General features: G+C 42.8%; 1 long non-coding RNA gene across 1 annotated transcript; it reads right to left on the bottom strand.

The window, feature by feature from the left end:
- Positions 1-148: 148 nt before the first annotated feature.
- LOC135448341 (uncharacterized) lies at positions 149-4,812 on the bottom strand. Its single transcript, XR_010440424.1, has 4 exons — positions 4,742-4,812; positions 2,914-3,002; positions 1,886-1,962; positions 149-977 (listed from the first exon to the last, which is right to left on the bottom strand). It is a non-coding gene; the product is annotated as an uncharacterized LOC135448341 (long non-coding RNA).
- Between the last annotated feature and the right edge of the window lie 5,425 nt (positions 4,813-10,237).

Here is a 10,237-nt window from a genome sequence, read left to right on the forward strand (position 1 = left end):
CCAGGGGGCGCCGGGGCCGCGCGGCCGTTAACGGGCGGGGCCGGGGCGGCTCCGCCGGCGGGCGCGCGCTGCGCCCCGGGCCCGTGTCCCGGGCGGGGCCCCGCGGGTAGCGCGGGCGGCAGCGGCGGGGCCGTTTCCCCGCCCGAGCTGAGGGACGGATGGACGGGCGAGCGCCGAGCTGCGGCTGAGCCTTGGGACGTGGGCAGGGTCGGCGCGTTTGAGTGTTTCGGTTGAGCTGTTATCGGCACGTGGGAACATTTCCCTCTCCTCCCTTTATTCCTTTGGGAAGCCCTTTGGAGGGCGGTGTGTTCCCCGCCGCCGTGCACGGAGGTGCGCACGGACACTCCGGGGCTTGCGGAGCGCCCGCTCCCGGTGCCGCCGGCAGCCCGGCCCGAAGGCACGGCCGGGGGGCGATCAGCGGCCGGGCGCATGAGCTCGCTTACCGAGAAACACCGTTTAAAATAAGTGAAGTGTTACAGTTCAATCACCGCGCGAAATTCCAGTGCGTGAAGCGACCCCCTCATTTAAACTACCAAGTGTAGGTATCTGCCTTAGTTATTAACACGTTAATAATCCGTCCCCGAACTTCGGTGCTCCCCAGAACCTTTCCAGCAGCCACGCAGCAGCTCCGCGCTCCAGTCACGCTCCACTTCCTTCCCTTCTGCCAACCGCTGCAGGACATCCCTTCCTTACCCCACCAGGGAACCGCAGCGTGCAGAGGTGCCGAGGGAAAAGTAGCACTTGTATATTACATTTGGTTATTGGCTTTGCAGGGGGTCAGGCGTAAATCAGGAGCAGAATTTGCCAAGACGCAGCTGCCTGTCTTGATGTGAACAAGCAGATGTCATGGGTAGGAGATGCGGAGCTGTGGGCTGAGTAATTGTAAAATGTTCTCTACAGGCGGCCAGAAGTCCTTCAAAGGGACTGTTATCTACAGTCAGACATTAGTGTGCTGGTGTCTCTACAAGTATGTTCATCTTTAAAAAAAAAAAAAAGGAAGTCTTGGATTATACAAAGTAAATTAGTACCACTGAAAGTGAGGGTTTTAAAACGAGTCTCACTGGCCTTTTGTACTCAGGGCAAGATTATCTCCTCTTCCTCACTCCTCCTTTTCTTCCAGCTGTTATATCACTTTTCCTTCCCCTTTTCCCCTCTGCACTACAACTGCAGATTTGCCTCATAAGTATTTCCAAGGCTGCTGCAAGTATACATTCCATTGTAACCTTCACTTCACTCTCAGCACACCATTGCTTTGTTTGCTCATATACCAAGTTGCCACGATATAAAAACTGATAAAAGGTTCCTGCTAATAAATACTTTCTTTTTCTAACTCAGCATCAAGTACTTTTTTCTTCTACCTCCTCATCGAGTGTTCTCCAAGTTAGCCTAGTCCAAGTCTCAAGACACCAGTACTGAGCTTTGCCCTACTGATGAGATTAGGAAATACTTTCCTAGTAACTATTAGAAATAGCAACAAATTTACTTGCAGAGATGTGGAATTTCCTTCTCTCCAGTCATGCTCAGCACTCCCATTTTAACAAACTATAAGATGTAGTTTATCATGGCAAAATTCTCACAAACTGAAAGGCTGTTTTTAGATCCTGTAAAGAGATTTCCAGAACTCTGCATATAAATTTTGCCTCTCTGTTTATAGCTGGAAGGACAAGTGTACCAGCGTGGGAAAAATGGTTCTGTAGTTTTTAAGAACAAGATTTCAAAATTAGAATGAAGTCTCTCTAGTCCCTCCATAAAAGTTACATGTAATAATAAAAAAAAAGAATGGTGAGTCATTATGGTATACTTTTTTATTTTTTTATGAGAAATACATCACTCAGTTATACTTTATATTCTAAGCCTGCATAGAGAAAATAATCATGTCACTTACATGTTAGACATGCACTCAGTCCTGCTCTTGAATTCCCATCAGAGCTGACATTGGCATCAGAGCACCTGGGACTGGGCCTGAGTGGATTATTTTGAGTGAAGGGCTTTTTTTGGTTAGTGTAAAATGAGCTTTGTCAAATACAAGAACAAAGTCACAAGTCTCTCTTGTTTATTGAGATAAAATTTTTGGTTCCGGTCAGCGATAATAGTTAAATAATCTTGCACAACCTTGTTTCATTTTTGTGGTTTCCTTTTTTTCTTACTGCAAGCAATTATATAACTTCAGAAAAGGCATTTTCAAGTTTGTAAGTATCACAACCACCACATTGTAATTGTGTTCTCTTTATCCTGAATGAGATGATCTGCTTAACTTATATTATTTTCCATTAACAGCTTGACTAAAAAATACAGCAACAAGGAAAAGTAAAGACCTGAAAGCTGCCGAGTGAAAAGGTGTTTAAAAGAAAACTTTGTCCCCTATCCAAATAGCAACAGAATTTTTCCCCTTATTAATCTCTTATCTTTCTGCCCTATGCTCCCCATGCTCAGAATCCAGTTTGTTTCCTAGACACACTTAAAAAGCAAGGCATAAAAAGGTTTGATTTAAAAAATGTAAACCATCCATTTGAAATAAAAGTTATTTTTAAGCATCTCTAACAAGTGTTTAGGAATATATATTCTTATATTCTATTATTGTATTCTGTAAGCTCTGGATTTAGCTGTTTTATTGTGTGGGGGGGGAGAGGGTGAGGGTGTTTTTCCCTGGTTTCTTCCCTAAAATCTGCTGCACGAAACTGTATTCCACCATCTGTCTGCAGAAACCAGATTTCCACTTTTCACATGTACACACCCACCAGCACTGTTTTATCTCCACTCTCTGTTCTTGCCACTGCAGAATTCCTGGTAGTAGTTTCAGGTGCCAAGCACACCTGACTGAAAGAACAAAATGTCATGGGTTTTCTCCTGACAAACCCAGCTTCTGCTCTCCTCACAGCCTTCCTTTCTTTTGGATTGAACTGACTCACATACCTGCTTTTCTTAGCACTGGAATGTGCAGGGAAAACCTCAGGATTCAAAGAGATGCCAACTTCAAAGCCAGCACAAACAGTGTAGTAGTTCTGCACAGAAATCATTTGGACAAGTTAGAAAGCTACAGGTTACTGAGAAGAGGAGAAGTCACGTCTTTTCTTTTTGCTGCAATGCTTTAAAAATTGAATGCCATCCACATTTACCTGAGCCAGTACCATGCACAGGAAAAGGAAGGCAGGAGAAGAAAGGAGAGGAAGGAAAAAGAAAGCATGATTCATGCTCTCAAAGCCATTTCTTGCACCTCTGAACTTCCTTCCTTCAGCTTTTAGCTTTTACATGTACTTGGCATGAAGTACTACAGAAGATTGTATCTGCTGGGTTCTCATTTTAGGGTGAGAAGGTACATCTGTGTAAGGAGTAGAAAGTTCTGCAGGCAGGTTATGCCACCATGTGCACTGATGGCATACAAGGACAATTTGAAAAATCACATTTTGTTTCAATTAACCCCAGAGAATTCTGAGCTGAATGAGAGACATTGACTTTCTCAGTTTCACAGGATCACAGAACAGCAGAACTGAGATTGCAAGGGATTTCTAGATAAATTCTAGTCCAAGCCCCAGCTCAAAAGTAGGGTCAAATGGAGCAAATTGTTCTGAGTTGTGTTCAGCAGAGCTTTTAATATCTCCAATAATGGTGACTCCACAGCCTCTCTGGCCAACTTGTTCCTGTGTTTGACTGAATGAAACTCTTATGTTCGATGAAAACTGTCTGTGTTGCCAATTTGTGCCTGTAGCTTAATGTCCTTTCACTGGGCACCACTAGAACAGCTAATTTTTTCTTTTTAATTTTAAATTTTATTTATAATTTTATTTTGCAATTCCTGGAATGCTTAAAGCATTTGTTAGATGCAGAACTACCTGCAGAGAAATCAGCAATGTTGCTCATAGCACAAGAAGATATAGGGTGCTTGGGGCATTGCAGCACCCTGGTTTGGGAGAACTCTTTCCAGCCATCTCTCAGACTCTCAGATATGCTCAGTATAAGTTATCTCCATATATATATATATATATATATATAAAAAATACACCATGTATGTGATCAGCAGATAATGGTCAGTACTCAACATCATTAGCCACTCAATCACTATTATGCTTTTACTCTTGTGCATTTTTTTCTTGTGGTGAACTCATTGTTTGCAGCTTCCAGAACTACAGCTGCCACTCCTGCACAGTCCAACTTTGTGTATAGTATCTGGTTGTGTGATGTTTATTTGAAGAGCTGTTTCTTGTTTCATACTACAGAACTAATTGTCCTGACCCTTATCTCAGCTGCACCTAGCCCAAACTAGGTAGCTCTTCTTTTGAAAATAATTACTTGGCAAATACAGAAGTCTGCTGTATTTTAAGAAAAGGAAGGTCACACAAACCAAGTTAATCTTTCACAAAGTACAAGTGAGTTAACAAAATGATCAATGCTTGTTTTCTAAATATTGGAGTAATTTTTGTGGGTTTTTTTTTTTTACTGTTATTCCTACGCTCCTCATTTTATACCAAAACAAAGGGAACACATTTAAAGTGTGAAACTTGTGAAATAAGTGAGGTTTTCATAGCCAGCATCTACAGCCTTCTCTCTTGCCTCTAGCCAGGTTAACACACCCTTTTCCTGATTTGTTTCACCCAGCCTTTCAAATTCACTGATTTGAAAAATTCTGATATCCTATTTTTCCTTCTCTTTCTCACACAAGCTATTTGCCTAATGTTTAAGAAAAAAAGAAAGATAAGCCCTCCTATTGTAAGCCAACACTGATCACTAAACTGATAATACTTACATATATAGTTAAATACTGGCATGGATAGCTTTTAAGATATTTCTTGCTCTTGTGTAAAGACCAGATTGAAAGTCACTCACTGGAGGAAAAGAAAATGAGTAGTTGGTAATAAAAGGCACTCTTGTTAACACTTGTTAATGACTTATCTAGGACTAATGAGTAAGTCCTGCCAATTCAAGATAGCAGGTTTTCCTTGTTATCTTCATCTAAAATGGCCTATTAATCAATGAAAGCAGGAGAAGTCTTGAAGGAAAAAAAATAAAAAAACCCAAAACCTAACTCAGGAGGAAATTTAAACTGGAGTTTACAATGCCATTAAAATAATTCACTAAGTAAAATGCTAATCAGCTGTGCCATCTTTCCGGAGTCCTTCTCCTAGCTCTTTGCAGCTCTGCAGGAAATGTGGTTTTAACTTTACCTTTATAGTCCTTCATAATGTATCCTCCTTCATAATTTAGCTTCCTATCTCCAGCTGATCTGATATTACTGTCACCATGCCTGGCTTTATGGCCCACTAGATTCTGCTACAAATGTCATTGTCCTCTCTCCTCAGATTGCCAATTAAACATGAGGGAAATCCCTGATCCCAATTTGTGTATGGACTCCTACCAAACACATGTAAAGCTTCATTATGAGCATAAGGTTCTGCTTGCTAACCATGACTAGAAACAAGCAGTGAACTCTGTGTTCACCTCTTTTCTCTGTTTCACTTTCTGGTACTTTTAATAATTATTGTTTTCTTTGCTGTATCACATCCTACTACAGATTCCCCTCTTAGTAGCAAACGAAGCAGCTAACAAAGCTACACCAATTAATTTACTGAGATTTATAGTGCTCTTCTACATTTCTGCTTGTGTTTTGGAGGCTGAGCACAGTGAGGAAGGATTTTCTCTCATCAGTCATCTTGCAGAGTGATGGAGAGAGGGTTTGGAATGCCACCTTTCCAAACTAATTTCGAAGTTATGGTCATTAATCACCCCAGTTTCATTAAACAGGTTTTTGTTCTAAGGACAAGATCATATAATTAGTTTTTCTTGCCATATGAAAGGATACATGAATCAGTGGGACTAATCCTTACTCCAGAAACATTTAGTCCTTTAATTATAAATGAAAAATATAAATAATTTTATTGACTTTTAAACCTGATGATAATAAATGAAGTTTTTGTCCTTCATTCCTGATTTCATGGCTGAGGGTATGAAGCTACCCTTCCAAAAATCCTCAGTCTTCATGAAGAAGTCATATTACACCAACATAGGACATGGGTGGACATATGAATAGTCTGTGTCTCACAAATTGTAGACAACACAAAAAGCAGAAATTTCTGGGGAATGAATACCTGTTAGTTAAGCCAGCATGGAAGGATTTCACACCTTCCAGCACAGGCAATGTATATGAATGCGTGTCCTACCTGCTCACACTGCTCCCTGGGGCCAGGGAGCAAATCTGCAGCTCCTGTGGATGCTGATTGTCCTGCAAATAGCTGAGCTTCCTATCTCTTGTCCTGCATATGCATCCCCCTGGGTTACAGACCTGGTGCTGCAAAGTGTCAGCCCTCGGCTTCTACTGAAGTCATCAGACAGATCCCAGTAGCACTAAGGAAGATGTAGCCCTAGAGTTAATATTACGTTTTAAACCGAAAATAGATTGAAATTAACAAGGTTGAATAAAAATAAATAAATAAGGTCTAAAATGCTACAAGGAAAGCCCAAGGGCAGCTTCTCTCTCTCTCTCTCTCTCTTTTTTTTTTTTTTTTTTTTTTTTTTTTTTTTTTTTTTTGTTAAACCAACTTAGCTAGGTTTCCATGAGGAAATAGATACTGTGACTCGACTGACAGTTTGCTAAACTATGAGCAAAATCTTATACTCTTTAGGTATGGGCAAAGCTGATCAATGGTTTTTCTACTACAAGGATTTGTAACTCATCAGAAGAAAGATTGTAATTTTACTTTGAGCATTTATAGTCAAACCCTAGTCCATCTTGGAGGGTCTATATATGTTGCTACAATATAAATGCGAACTAAAAATATTTCTTAAAAATAAAAATAGACTGTGTGACATAATCTTGGGAATTCAGTGCAGTTTGTTATCAAAGTTGTTCTCCAACTGTTCCCTGCAGAGGCAATTCTTCCTACACATCCACCCTACGTAACACACACAGCGAGACATTTTCAAGTGGCTTTTTTCTTCCTCTACTCAAAGTTTAGTCTCCGACTTCAAGAGGCTGAACAAGTACCCCTCTTAACCCCGTGTCACGCCTATTGTCAGAAGTGAGCTCAGCAGCACTGAGATGAAAGGTTTTTAGTGCATCAGGTTGAAACCTGAGTATCGGGAATTACGTTTGGGAAAGCAGATCTGCGAGGGGGAGCTGCAGTCCAGGGAGCACCGCCAGACAGAGCAGCGACTCCAGTAGGGTGAGCTTTCAGAGGAGAGCGGCATCGAGGTCACAGGGGAAGAGGAGAGGTTTTCTTCAAGGAACCACGTTCTCTCATAATTCTGACAGCTTGTCCACAGTGAACCCCTTAGGTTCTCACACTTGGATAGGAGATTACAAACGTTGTTGTTACTTTTTGTGGTTTAAATTTTTGCTGTAGAATAGAAGCCTGGTTCCCACACTCCACTCAGGAGTTGGTGCAGGATGCAAAGCTTCCTGACATGCCCGGGATTGCAGCGATGGTGGCATAAGCTATCCATGGGGGAAGTAATTATGGTGTGTAACAACAAATACCTCTTGTGAGAGAAAGCAATTGCAAATCCTTTGGACAACATAAACCACTCCGTGGAATAAATTACTTTGTAGAAAGATTATGATTCTTTAGAAAAGCAAAAAAATGTATCACGAGAATAAATATTTATCTAGGAGAGGAAATTGTTTCCATGTGAATTCTGCAGGAGCGATCTGTATACGTTATTTACCGGATCACAGTGGTATCGTTAGTTGCAGCAGCCCCGCATTTGTTAACCTCCAGACGAAACATTTTTAACTTCATTAAGGACCTATTTCTAAAGGAAGCGAGAACACTCGAGCGCTACCAAACCAAGTCCGTCGCTCTTGCTTAGTGAGCCCTTCCTGAGGCACCCTTCCGGTGATCTCCGTTACCTCGGAAGGGCGGTAGGGCTTGGGGAAGAACGAAAGCCTGAACGAAGGAGGCAGAGCGGGGCGGGCGCGGAGCGGAGCGGGGCGGAGCGGAGCGGAGCGGGGCGGGCGCGGAGCAGAGCGGGGCGGGCGCGGAGCGGGGCGGGCGCGGAGCGGAGCGGGCGCGGTCCGTACCCGCACTGGCGGCGCGCCGGCGGCAGGGGGCGCGCTGCGCTCGCGGCCGGGGCTCGGGGGGCGCCGGGGCGATCCCGGCTCCGCTCCCCGCCACGGGCGGGCCGGGATCGCTTCGGGCTCCGTGCCCTGCCTGCCGCGGAACTCTCCTTGGAACCCTTCGATCCGCAGCCGCCCCCCGCCCCAGCTCCTCCTACGGCTCCCGCCCAACTCCTCAGCACCCTGGTTTGGTCAGCTCAACTCCAGCATAGCGTTAACCCAATGGAAAGAGAAGTCCAGGGTGACCCCGGGAAGGGTCAGCACAGGGAGATGGGAAAACAAACGAGGTCTTGTTGGCAAGTTGTTTCTCTTGAGCTTACTTAAATGTGGGCGTGTGCTGGCATGGCTCATCTACAAACTATGCTGCCTATGAAAATTTGACTTTGTTCAATGAAGTACGTCACATTGTAAATGTTGACAGTAGTTACATCAGGTCAGAGAGTGATACCCAATTCAAAATGACACCAAAATCTTCAAGAAAAAGGCAAATATTATATCTATGTTTTCTTCTGGTAATTTAAGAAGGTCCAATTTATGCAGACAGAGAAGAAAGTAGGCAATGCGGTAACTGAAAGTACAAGTCTGTCATGGGACACAAAGCTTTTACTTCAGAGGAGAAACCAACTTATTTAGAGATAAAATTCCCAGACAAATTTATTTATTTTAGTTCCAGAACAACAATCTTAACTAAGATTAGTTGTTGGCAACCACAACAAGAAGAGTTAAGACCTGCACAGCAGGGCAGAATTAATATACCTCAAACTCCCAAGTCTGGCAGTAGTCACTAGTAGATGTATGCAGGTCTTCCTGCTGTATTTACTCTGTCACCTGTCCTTTCCATGAGCAGAAGAAAGTAACTGGGTTGCATAGCAGAAATGCATTTATGTTGGGAAGCCAGCTGATGGAGAAGCACCTTTGAGTGAGGAAGGGTGAGTCTGCCTGGATGTGTGGAGCTGTGGACCAGTATGTCTTGCTTCAGAGCTGTACATTGTACACCATTTCCACAGTGGAGCAAAGGATTTTTGTCTTTTTTACACTGGGATGCTGGAGATTAGTGTGATGTGTGCTTAAAACTATGTAAATTAGATATTTTGATGGTACTTTGCACAGAGTCACCAATTGTGCTCTTCCTCCTGAGTGTGTTAGGCATTTCCCTCAGCTAGACTTCCCAATAGTTCCCAGAAATCCCAAACAAGTATGGGAAATTAAATAAGAAAGAGAGCTGAGAGAACTGCTCTCTTTCTTATACAGCTGAGAGAACCCAACCGTGTGAAGCACATTTGAACTGTGTAAAGTGTAGTGACTTGTGAATCTGTAGAGTTCACAGCCATTACGCTATTCATTAAAAAGGCTATTATTGCTAGGTGCCATTAACATCCCTCCCTCCCTTTTCCATTGTGAATGATTTTACTAGGATGCTGTAAAACTAAGGATGCCAAGTGGTCAGAACTGGGTAATACTTTTGCCAGTTCTAGAAGACAATCTAAAGCTGGTGTTTCTTGTTTGTCTGGCATCCACAATTACTCTTGAATTAGTATTATTTGTTTGGCTTTTTATAGAAATATAAAGCATGAAGTTGTGTTCTCAAAACCAGATGCCAACTCACTGGAGACAGAAAAGTTTTCTGTTCTTCTTATGTGGTCAGGTTGAGTCCACAGTAATGAGCTACATGAAGGAGATGCTGTTTGCCTACAAAGGAGATATTAAGTTTCCATGTGTAACTTACCATAATGCAGTAGCACTGTCCTATTGGACAAGCCTTGGGGTGAAGTCATATTTGTTTTCTTTGTAACTGCATGGACTGCCTCACTAATTTCTTTTTTAGTCACCTTCAGCACCCATGAGCAGGAAGTGACAGAAGGGTGTCATCACATTTAGTGTCTTTGGCTTCTCCACGGGTACTGCCAACACACCAAAACATTTCTGCCAATTAAAGGTTTAGGCTGAAATACCCATGCATCTGCTCTCTGAACAATCCATTTATTCTGGAAACACGTAATAACCTTAACTTGGATTAACAGTCCCTTGTCTGGGTTGGACCCTGCAACTTCATGGGCAAGAACCAAACTTGTGCTGGAGCAATAGTGAAGAAACCATTGTACTTAGAGCTGAGCTGAAACAGCAAAATGGTTAAACTCCTGCTCCTGCTGCAGGTAAAACTGTTTCCCTTTACACCATAGTCCTTCCACT

This window comes from Zonotrichia leucophrys, chromosome 5, assembly GCF_028769735.1.
Source record: "Zonotrichia leucophrys gambelii isolate GWCS_2022_RI chromosome 5, RI_Zleu_2.0, whole genome shotgun sequence".
In the NCBI taxonomy this organism is placed as follows: domain Eukaryota; kingdom Metazoa; phylum Chordata; class Aves; order Passeriformes; family Passerellidae; genus Zonotrichia; species Zonotrichia leucophrys.